General features: G+C 40.8%; 1 protein-coding gene across 2 annotated transcripts in view; it reads left to right on the top strand.

Moving 5' to 3' along the window:
* The window catches only part of F11R (F11 receptor), a 67,169-nt gene that overhangs the window by 48,122 nt on the left and 6,176 nt on the right, over positions 1 to 12,871 (top strand). The gene's annotated exons all lie outside the window — the stretch shown is intronic.

Genomic DNA, 12,871 nt, shown 5'->3' with positions numbered 1-12,871 from the left:
GATATATAACATTAGTATATATCAGGCAGGTCACAGATATATAATATTAGTCACAGATATATAACATTAGTATGTATCAGGCAGGTCACAGATATATAACATTAGTATGTATCAGGCAGGTCACAGATATATAACATTAGTATGACCCAGGTCACAGATATATAACATTAGTATGACCCAGGTCACAGATATATAACATTAGTATGACCCAGGTCACAGATATATAACATTAGTATATATCAGGCAGGTCACAGATATATAATATTAGTCACAGATATATAACATTAGTAAGTATCAGGCAGGTCACAGATATATAATATTAGTCAGATATATAACATTAGTATATATCAGGCAGGTCACAGATATATAATATTAGTCACAGATATATAACATTAGTAAGTATCAGGCAGGTCACAGATATATAATATTAGTCACAGATATATAACATTAGTAGGTATAAGGCAGGTCACAGATATATAATATTAGTATGACCCAGGTATCAGGCAGGTCACAGATATAGAACATTAGTCACAGATATATAACATTAGTATATATCAGGCAGGTCACAGATATATAATATTAGTCACAGATATATAACATTAGTATATATCAGGCAGGTCACAGATATATAACATTAGTCACAGATATATAACATTAGTATATATCAGGCAGGTCACAGATATATAATATTAGTCACAGATATATAACATTAGTATATATCAGGCAGGTCACAGATATATAATATTAGTCACAGATATATAACATTAGTATATATCAGGCAGTTCACAGATATATAATATTAGTCACAGATATATAACATTAGTATGTATCAGGCAGGTCACAGATATATAACATTAGTATGTTTTAGGCAGGTCACAGATATATAACATTAGTATGACCCAGGTCACAGATATATAACATTAGTATGACCCAGGTCACAGATATATAACATTAGTATATATCAGGCAGGTCACAGATATATAATATTAGTCACATATATATAACATTAGTAAGTATCAGGCAGGTCACAGATATATAATATTAGTCACAGATATATAACATTAGTAAGTATCAGGCAGGTCACAGATATATAATATTAGTCACAGATATATAATATTAGTATGACCCAGGTATCAGGCAGGTCACAGATATATAACATTAGTATGTATCAGGCAGGACACAGATATATAACATTAGTATGTATCAGGCAGGTCACAGATATATAACATTAGTATGTATCAGGCAGGTCACAGATATATAACATTAGTATGTATCAGGCAGGTCACAGATATATAACATTAGTATGTTTTAGGCAGGTCACAGATATATAACATTAGTATGACCCAGGTCACAGATATATAACATTAGTATGACCCAGGTCACAGATATATAACATTAGTATGACCCAGGTCACAGATATATAACATTAGTATATATCAGGCAGGTCACAGATATATAATATTAGTCACAGATATATAACATTAGTAAGTATCAGGCAGGTCACAGATATATAATATTAGTCACAGATATATAACATTAGTATATATCAGGCAGGTCACAGATATATAATATTAGTCACAGATATATAACATTAGTATATATCAGGCAGGTCACAGATATATAATATTAGTCACAGATATATAACATTAGTATGTATCAGGCAGGTCACAGATATATAACATTAGTATGTATCAGGCAGGTCACAGATATATAACATTAGTATGTATCAGGCAGGTCACAGATATATAACATTAGTATGTATCAGGCAGGTCACAGATATATAACATTAGTATATATCAGGCAGGTCACAGATATATAACATTAGTATGTATCAGGCAGGTCACAGATATATAACATTAGTATGTATCAGGCAGGTCACAGATATATAACATTAGTATGTATCAGGCAGGTCACAGATATATAACATTAGTATGACCCAGGTATCAGGCAGGTCACAGATATATAACATTAGTATGACCCAGGTATCAGGCAGGTCACAGATATATAATATTAGTCACAGATATATAACATTAGTATATATCAGGCAGGTCACAGATATATAATATTAGTCACAGATATATAACATTAGTATATATCAGGCAGGTCACAGATATATAATATTAGTCACAGATATATAACATTAGTATGTATCAGGCAGGTCACAGATATATAACATTAGTATGTATCAGGCAGGTCACAGATATATAACATTAGTATGACCCAGGTATCAGGCAGGTCACAGATATATAACATTAGTATGTATCAGGCAGGTCACAGATATATAACATTAGTATGTATCAGGCAGGTCACAGATATATAACATTAGTATGTATCAGGCAGGTCACAGATATATAACATTAGTATATATCAGGCAGGTCACAGATATATAACATTAGTATGTATCAGGCAGGTCACAGATATATAACATTAGTATGTATCAGGCAGGTCACAGATATATAACATTAGTATGTATCAGGCAGGTCACAGATATATAACATTAGTATGTATCAGGCAGGTCACAGATATATAACATTAGTATATATCAGGCAGGTCACAGATATATAACATTAGTATGTATCAGGCAGGTCACAGATATATAACATTAGTATGTATCAGGCAGGTCACAGATATATAACATTAGTATGTATCAGGCAGGTCACAGATATATAACATTAGTATGACCCAGGTATCAGGCAGGTCACAGATATATAACATTAGTATGTATCAGGCAGGTCACAGATATATAACATTAGTATGTATCAGGCAGGTCACAGATATATAACATTAGTATGTATCAGGCAGGTCACAGATATATAACATTAGTATGTATCAGGCAGGTCACAGATATATAACATTAGTATATATCAGGCAGGTCACAGATATATAACATTAGTATGTATCAGGCAGGTCACAGATGTATAACATTAGTATGACCCAGGTCACAGATATATAACATTAGTATGTATCAGGTAGGTCACAGATATATAACATTAGTATGTATCAGGCAGGTCACAGATATATAACATTAGTATATATCAGGCAGGTCACAGATATATAACATTAGTATGACCCAGGTATCAGGCAGGTCACAGATATATAACATTAGTATGTATCAGGCAGGTCACAGATATATAACATTAGTATGTATCAGGCAGGTCACAGATATATAACATTAGTATGTATCAGGCAGGTCACAGATATATAACATTAGTATGTATCAGGCAGGTCACAGATATATAACATTAGTATGTATCAGGCAGGTCACAGATATATAACATTAGTATGTATCAGGCAGGTCACAGATATATAACATTAGCATGTATCAGGCAGGTCACAGATATATAACATTAGTATGTATCAGGCAGGTCACAGATATATAACATTAGTATGTATCAGGCAGGTCACAGATATATAACATTAGTATATATCAGGCAGGTCACAGATATATAACATTAGTATGTATCAGGCAGGTCACAGATATATAACATTAGTATATATCAGGCAGGTCACAGATATATAACATTAGTATATATCAGGCAGGTCACAGATATATAACATTAGTATGTATCAGGCAGGTCACAGATATATAACATTAGTATATATCAGGCAGGTCACAGATATATAACATTAGTATGTATCAGGCAGGTCACAGATATATAACATTAGTATATATCAGGCAGGTCACAGATATATAACATTAGTATGTATCAGGCAGGTCACAGATATATAACATTAGTATATATCAGGCAGGTCACAGATATATAACATTAGTATGTATCAGGCAGGTCACAGATATATAACATTAGTATGACCCAGGTCACAGATATATAACATTAGTATGACCCAGGTATCAGGCAGGTCACAGATATATAACATTAGTATGTATCAGGCAGGTCACAGATATATAACATTAGTATGTATCAGGCAGGTCACAGATATATAACATTAGTATGTATCAGGCAGGTCACAGATATATAACATTAGTATGTATCAGGCAGGTCACAGATATATAACATTAGTATGTATCAGGCAGGTCACAGATATATAACATTAGTATGTATCAGGCAGGTCACAGATATATAACATTAGTATGTATCAGGCAGGTCACAGATATATAACATTAGTATGTATCAGGCAGGTCACAGATATATAACATTAGTATGTATCAGGCAGGTCACAGATATATAACATTAGTATATATCAGGCAGGTCACAGATATATAATATTAGTCACAGATATATAACATTAGTATGTATCAGGCAGGTCACAGATATATAATATTAGTCACAGATATATAACATTAGTAGGTATCAGGCAGGTCACAGATATATAATATTAGTATGACCCAGGTATCAGGCAGGTCACAGATATATAACATTAGTCACAGATATATAACATTAGTATATATCAGGCAGGTCACAGATATATAATATTAGTCACAGATATATAACATTAGTATATATCAGGCAGGTCACAGATATATAACATTAGTCACAGATATATAACATTAGTATATATCAGGCAGGTCACAGATATATAATATTAGTCACAGATATATAACATTAGTATATATCAGGCAGGTCACAGATATATAATATTAGTCACAGATATATAACATTAGTATGTATCAGGCAGGTCACAGATATATAACATTAGTATGTATCAGGCAGGTCACAGATATATAACATTAGTATGACCCAGGTCACAGATATATAACATTAGTATGACCCAGGTCACAGATATATAACATTAGTATGACCCAGGTCACAGATATATAACATTAGTCACAGATATATAACATTAGTATATATCAGGCAGGTCACAGATATATAATTTTAGTCACAGATATATAACATTAGTAAGTATCAGGCAGGTCACAGATATATAATATTAGTCAGATATATAACATTAGTATATATCAGGCAGGTCACAGATATATAATATTAGTCACAGATATATAACATTAGTAAGTATCAGGCAGGTCACAGATATATAATATTAGTCACAGATATATAACATTAGTAAGTATCAGGCAGGTCACAGATATATAATATTAGTCACAGATATATAACATTAGTATGTATCAGGCAGGTCACAGATATATAACATTAGTATGTTTTAGGCAGGTCACAGATATATAACATTAGTATGACCCAGGTCACAGATATATAACATTAGTATGACCCAGGTCACAGATATATAACATTAGTATATATCAGGCAGGTCACAGATATATAATATTAGTCACAGATATATAACATTAGTAAGTATCAGGCAGGTCACAGATATATAACATTAGTATGTATCAGGCAGGTCACAGATGTATAACATTAGTATGACCCAGGTATCAGGCAGGTCACAGATATATAACATTAGTATGTATCAGGCAGGTCACAGATATATAACATTAGTATGTATCAGGCAGGTCACAGATATATAACATTAGTATGACCCAGGTATCAGGCAGGTCACAGATATATAACATTAGTATGTATCAGGCAGGTCACAGATATATAACATTAGTATGTATCAGGCAGGTCACAGATATATAACATTAGTATGTATCAGGCAGGTCACAGATATATAACATTAGTATATATCAGGCAGGTCACAGATATATAACATTAGTATGTATCAGGCAGGTCAGAGATATATAACATTAGTATGTATCAGGCAGGTCACAGATATATAACATTAGTATGTATCAGGCAGGTCACAGATATATAACATTAGTATGTATCAGGCAGGTCACAGATATATAACATTAGTATATATCAGGCAGGTCACAGATATATAACATTAGTATGTATCAGGCAGGTCACAGATATATAACATTAGTATGTATCAGGCAGGTCACAGATATATAACATTAGTATGTATCAGGCAGGTCACAGATATATAACATTAGTATGTATCAGGCAGGTCACAGATATATAACATTAGTATGACCCAGGTATCAGGCAGGTCACAGATATATAACATTAGTATGTATCAGGCAGGTCACAGATATATAACATTAGTATGCATCAGGCAGGTCACAGATATATAACATTAGTATGTATCAGGCAGGTCACAGATATATAACATTAGTATATATCAGGCAGGTCACAGATATATAACATTAGTATGTATCAGGCAGGTCACAGATGTATAACATTAGTATGACCCAGGTCACAGATATATAACATTAGTATGTATCAGGTAGGTCACAGATATATAACATTAGTATGTATCAGGCAGGTCACAGATATATAACATTAGTATGTATCAGGCAGGTCACAGATATATAACATTAGTATGTATCAGGCAGGTCACAGATATATAACATTAGTATGTATCAGGCAGGTCACAGATATATAACATTAGTATGTATCAGGCAGGTCACAGATATATAACATTAGTATGTATCAGGCAGGTCACAGATATATAACATTAGTATGTATCAGGCAGGTCACAGATATATAACATTAGTATGTATCAGGCAGGTCACAGATATATAACATTAGTATGTATCAGGCAGGTCACAGATATATAACATTAGTATGTATCAGGCAGGTCACAGATATATAACATTAGTATGTATCAGGCAGGTCACAGATATATAACATTAGTATATATCAGGCAGGTCACAGATATATAACATTAGTATGTATCAGGCAGGTCACAGATATATAACATTAGTATATATCAGGCAGGTCACAGATATATAACATTAGTATGACCCAGGTATCAGGCAGGTCACAGATATATAACATTAGTATATATCAGGCAGGTCACAGATATATAATATTAGTCACAGATATATAACATTAGTATATATCAGGCAGGTCACAGATATATAATATTAGTCACAGATATATAACATTAGTATGTATCAGGCAGGTCACAGATATATAATATTAGTATGACCCAGGTATCAGGCAGGTCACAGATATATAATATTAGTCACAGATATATAATAATATGAAGTACAGAGAAACTGTTGTCATTATTATAAACATTTGCGGGAAGTCTCCGCCCTCTGTACTCACCTGATGACTGACAGCTGCAGCCACCAATCCCGTCAGGTCTCTATGACCCACCTGTTCCTCTACCTGAAACTTCGGTGACTGACAGATGCCTGTAGCCAATCAGAGAGCGGGAGAAGTCCAAATCTGACCAATCGGCACGGGAGAACAGACAAGGTGAGGTAGGTTCAGGTGCGGCTGTCTGACGTCACAGGGCGTGGTCTCAGAACCTGTTGTTTGTTCTCAGAGAGAGTCTGACCGAAACCAGAGAGACATGGCCGGGAGCTGGGGTGTGCTGGGCCTGAGCCTGTACCTGTACTGGGGTGTGCTGGGGGTCCTCTATCTGTGTAAGTATATGTACTAGTACCTCTACTGGGGTGTGCTGGGGGTGCTGAGCCTCTATATGTGTAAGTATCTGTACTGGGGGTCCTCTACCTGTGTAAGTATATGTACTAGTACCTCTACTGGGGTGTGCTGGGGGTCCTCGGGGTCCTCTATCTGTGTAAGTATATGTACTAGTACCTCTACTGGGGTGTGCTGGGGGTCCTCGGGGTCCTCTATCTGTGTAAGTATATGTACTAGTACCTCTACTGGGGTGTGCTGGGGGTCCTCGGGGTCCTCTATCTGTGTAAGTATATGTGCTGGGACCTGTGCTGGGGGTGCTGAGCCTCTACCTCTACCTGTGTGAGTATATGGGGGAGGGGGATATACCTGTACTGGGGGTGCTCAGCCTCTACCTGTGTGAGTATATGGGGGAGGGGGATATACCTGTACTGGGGGTGCTCAGCCTCTACCTGTGTGAGTATATGGGGGAGGGGGATATACCTGTACTGGGGGTGCTGAGCCTCTACCTCTACCTGTGTGAGTATATGGGGGAGGGGGATATACCTGTACTGGGGGTGCTCAGCCTCTACCTGTGTGAGTATATGGGGGAGGGGGATATACCTGTACTGGGGGTGCTCAGCCTCTACCTGTGTGAGTATATGGGGGAGGGGGATATACCTGTACTGGGGGTGCTCAGCCTCTACCTGTGTGAGTATATGGGGGAGGGGGATATATCTGTACTGGGGGTGCTCAGCCTCTACCTGTGTGAGTATATGGGGGAGGGGGATATACCTGTACTGGGGGTGCTCAGCCTCTACCTGTGTGAGTATATGGGGAGGGGGATATATCTGTACTGGGGGTCCTCTACCTGTGTGAGTATATGGGGGAGGGGGATATATCTGTGCTGGGGGTGCTGAGCCTCTACCTGTGTGAGTATATGGGGGAGGGGGATATATCTGTACTGGGGGTGCTCAGCCTCTACCTGTGTGAGTATATGGGGAGGAGGATATATCTGTACTGGGGGTACTCAGTCTCTACCTGTGTGAGTATATGGGGAGGGAGATATATCTGTACTGGGGGTGCTCAGCCTCTACCTGTGTGAGTATATGGGGGAGGGGGATATATCTGTGCTGGGGGTGCTGAGCCTCTACCTGTGTGAGTATATGGTGGAGGGGGATATACCTGTACTGGGGGTCCTCTACCTGTGTAAGTATATGGGGGAGGGGGCTATAGCTGTACTGGGGGTGCTCAGCCTCTACCTGTGTGAGTATATGGGGAGGGGGATATACCTGTACTGGGGGTCCTCTACCTATGTGAGAATATGGGGGAGGGGGCTATAGCTGTACTGGGGGTCCTCTACCTGTGTAAGTATATGGGGAGGGGGATATATCTGTGCTGGGGGTGCTGAGCCTCTACCTGTGTGAGTATATGGTGGAGGGGGATATACCTGTACTGGGGGTCCTCTACCTGTGTAAGTATATGGGAAGGGGGATATATCTGTGCTGGGGGTGCTGAGCCTCTACCTGTGTGAGTATATGGTGGAGGGGGATATACCTGTACTGGGGGTCCTCTACCTGTGTAAGTATATGGGGGAGGGGGCTATAGCTGTACTGGGGGTGCTCAGCCTCTACCTGTGTGAGTATATGGGGGAGGGGGATATACCTGTACTGGGGGTGCTCAGCCTCTACCTGTGTGAGTATATGGGGGAGGGGGATATACCTGTACTGGGGGTGCTCAGCCTCTATCTGTGTGAGTATATGGGGGAGGGGGATATATCTGTACTGGGGGTACTCCGCCTCTATCTGTGTGAGTATATGGGGAGGGGGATATACCTGTACTGGGGGTCCTCTACCTATGTGAGAATATGGGGGAGGGGGCTATAGCTGTACTGGGGGTCCTCTACCTGTGTAAGTATATGGGGAGGGGGATATATCTGTGCTGGGGGTGCTGAGCCTCTACCTGTGTGAGTATATGGTGGAGGGGGATATACCTGTACTGGGGGTCCTCTACCTGTGTAAGTATATGGGGGAGGGGGATATACCTGTACTGGGGGTCCTCTACCTATGTGAGAATATGGGGGAGGGGGCTATAGTTGTACTGGGGGTCCTCTACCTGTGTAAGTATATGGGGAGGGGGATATATCTGTGCTGGGGGTGCTGAGCCTCTACCTGTGTGAGTATATGGTGGAGGGGGATATACCTGTACTGGGGGTCCTCTACCTGTGTAAGTATATGGGGGAGGGGGCTATAGCTGTACTGGGGGTGCTCAGCCTCTACCTGTGTGAGTATATGGGGGAGGGGGATATACCTGTACTGGGGGTGCTCAGCCTCTACCTGTGTGAGTATATGGGGGAGGGGGATATACCTGTACTGGGGGTGCTCAGCCTCTACCTGTGTGAGTATATGGGGGAGGGGGATATAGCTGTACTGGGGGTGCTGAGCCTCTACCTGTGTGAGTATATGGGGGAGGGGGATATACCTGTACTGGGGGTGCTCAGCCTCTATCTGTGTGAGTATATGGGGGAGGGGGATATACCTGTACTGGGGGTACTCAGCCTCTATCTGTGTGAGTATATGGGGGAGGGGGATATATCTGTACTGGGGGTGCTGAGCCTCTACCTGTGTGAGTATATGGGGGAGGGGGATATATCTGTACTGGGGGTCCTCTACCTATGTAAGAATATGGGGGAGGGGGCTATAGCTGTACTGGGTGTGCTTAGCCTCTACCTGTGAGAGTGTCTGCTGGGGATTATACTTGCAATGGGAGTAGTTGTTGTCTCCACGTGTGTGTATATGTGTATGGGGGGGGGGGGGGTGTTATATCTGTGTTCAAGGTTCTTCATGCTCTCCCTGAGTAAGAAATGTTTGTGTAGTTGTAAATATATTTTAGCTGTTAGAGCATCTTCTATCCCTTGCCAATAGTCCATTACATATTGCTGCAATTTCTGTTGACTTCTGCACAGTACAACTTCTCTTCTGTGAGCAGTTTCAGTATCTGTTCTTCATGTGTAGGTAACTGCATAGAACTATTTTTCTGTATACTGTGATTCTCGTCTGTTCTACACAGTGCCACCACTGACTGTTCTTATGATAATACAAGCACATTGGGAAATAATGTTTAGTCACTGTATTGGTGGCTGTAGTTCCTAGGGGGAAGGGTCCCACAATCTCTACATGATAATGCTCCTTAATACTGCAAGCCTGGCCATCCTGTGACTCATTGTAACACATTGTGCTTTGACAGCTGTCTGTTGGCAGAGCATGCTGGGGCTTGTAGTTTCACAACTCCTGGAGAGCCACAAGTTGACCAGCTCCACTCGCCCTATCACTATCCAGAATTGAAGGGGTCTGTCATTTGTCATGGGGCTCCTTATTATCCCGCCCTGGATCATTCTTTGGCTCGTGCTGTCATGTGACTATTGAATTTCTCGGATGGTACTGCTACTTGTGTTGTGAGAACTGATTGCGTGGTTGTGGTGACAATTTTGCTATTTGAGGGTGAGGGGGCTCTTCTATGAAATATTTATGAGTGGACATCTCTTCTATTGATTCTATGATGCCTGGCCTCCTGTATGGTTTGCTGTAGCTAATAGACACTACTATGCTACCATAGGTCTGTTTAGCTATTTTGTGTTGCCTATCTGTTTGCAGCCAAGATGCTGGCAGCTTGGTGATGATGTCACAGGGATGAGCCACAGATTGTTGCTTGGCAGCTTCTGTGTCTTCCTCTGGGTTGGATGTTGCTGTAGTAGTTGCTGATGACTGTTGTCTAGCAGCTTGGATCTGTTCCACTGGGTGATGTTGGTGGCAGCTTGATTCTGAGTGATGGGCTTCACAAACCCCATCTGCATACCTTGGTCAAGGTTATGTCTAGGACCACATTTGTTGTTAGCTCCCCAGGTGAAGACATATCCTCGCCAGGGAGTCTATTAGCCCCTGTAACTGTGGCATTGTGACTCTACAATAGCAGTAGGAGCAACAAGGTGGGTGCTCACCACAGTGGGCACCTGAGTCTCCTTTCTTCTCATTGCTTAGGTTTCATTTGAACCAGCTGCAGTCACTTAGTTCCTCATCACCCTCCACTGGGACTGCTCCCTGGCTAAACTCCCCTGATCAGGTGTTCAAGCCGAGCTCCAGGACTTGGATTAGGGACCACAAGTCTGGGATGCTTGAGTTGTAGGACGGATCATCCTCATGTGCTGGGCAGCACAGTGCCCAAGGGGTTAGCACTTCTGCCTTACAGCACTGGGGTCATGAATTCAATGGCCGTATCTGTGAGGAGATTTTATGTTGCGTGGATTTCCTCCAGGTGCTCCGGTTTCCTCCCACACTCCAAAAACATACTGGTAGGTTAATTGGCTGCTAACAAATTGACCCTAGTCTGTCTGTGTGTGTGTATGTTTGGGAATTTAGACTGTAAGCCTCAGTGGAGCAAGGACTGATGTGAGTTCTCTGTACAGTGCTGCGGGATTAGTGGCGCTATATAAATGGTGATGTGATCCATAACACTGTAATCTCTTAAGTGCTTTTTGATAACTAGCAGGGATAGAGCAGGGAGTTGGCTGGCTTAGAAGCACCCAGTTGAGTGGGTACTTTCTTGTTGAGTGGGTGTGCAGCAGAGGTGATGTTCTCCTGCTCATGCAGTCCATGGTTGGCTTTTCTGCCAGTGGTCTGAAATCCACATTTTGGACTGCCAATCAGGCAGCTGCTTCCAATGTAGAACATCCCATGTCCAACACACATTCCTTTAATTCCATTGACATTATTCTCCACAAATGAAGTATATTGCCTCGTCCTGTGGGTCTGTATGGAGCATCCACTCGCTTCACCATGAACTGCCACAGCTTGTTGGCAATTTACCCTTGGGTGATCTCTTGGGTGCTGTGGCTGCACAAAACGTTTGCCTGTAGATCTCTGGGGTAAAAGCTTGGTGTTTTAGGAAGGCCCTTTATACTACTATAGTGCTCTGGGGTCGCTCCATGAAGGGCCTCCACTGCATGGACTTACAGTTTGGGGGCCAATATTTGCCTATTTCCTCTTGGGTAAACCATGGATTTTAGTTGTTTGAGATGACCTGTAAAGTATTATGTTTTTATTTATAAAGAACTGACATTATGTAGCGCTGTATATTGAGGGAATCTTAACAGGGCACACAGCTTCATACAATGAAATGAAACAGAAGGTAAAGATGGCCCGACCCAAATAAGCTTACGATCTAAGAGGTGTGAGGTACACCTGATATATGAGAGAGGGGAGTAATCCGTGCATTGTAGCTATGGATTGCCAGCTATACCCATAATAAAACAGTCATTGGCATCTGGTTTTTCTGTGCAGCTTCCAGTTGGGGCGATGAGAGATGGCAGAAGCCGGAGAGACCGTACACTGACGGCAACCATGACCGTCTTTCACAAGTTATCATGGTCCTAGAGGAGGCTTTAGCACTCTTGTGGTTATCTATGTGATCGGAATAGCATTGTGTAGCCTGGTGTCTTCCTTTAGTGTCCTGCTCACTCCAGGAAATAAAACCACAGTTGTTCCCCA

Source organism: Mixophyes fleayi, chromosome 12 (genome assembly GCF_038048845.1).
Source record: "Mixophyes fleayi isolate aMixFle1 chromosome 12, aMixFle1.hap1, whole genome shotgun sequence".
Lineage (NCBI taxonomy): Eukaryota > Metazoa > Chordata > Amphibia > Anura > Limnodynastidae > Mixophyes > Mixophyes fleayi.
Note: the sequence above shows the minus strand (reverse complement) of the source record. Positions and strands in the feature narration are given on the sequence as shown.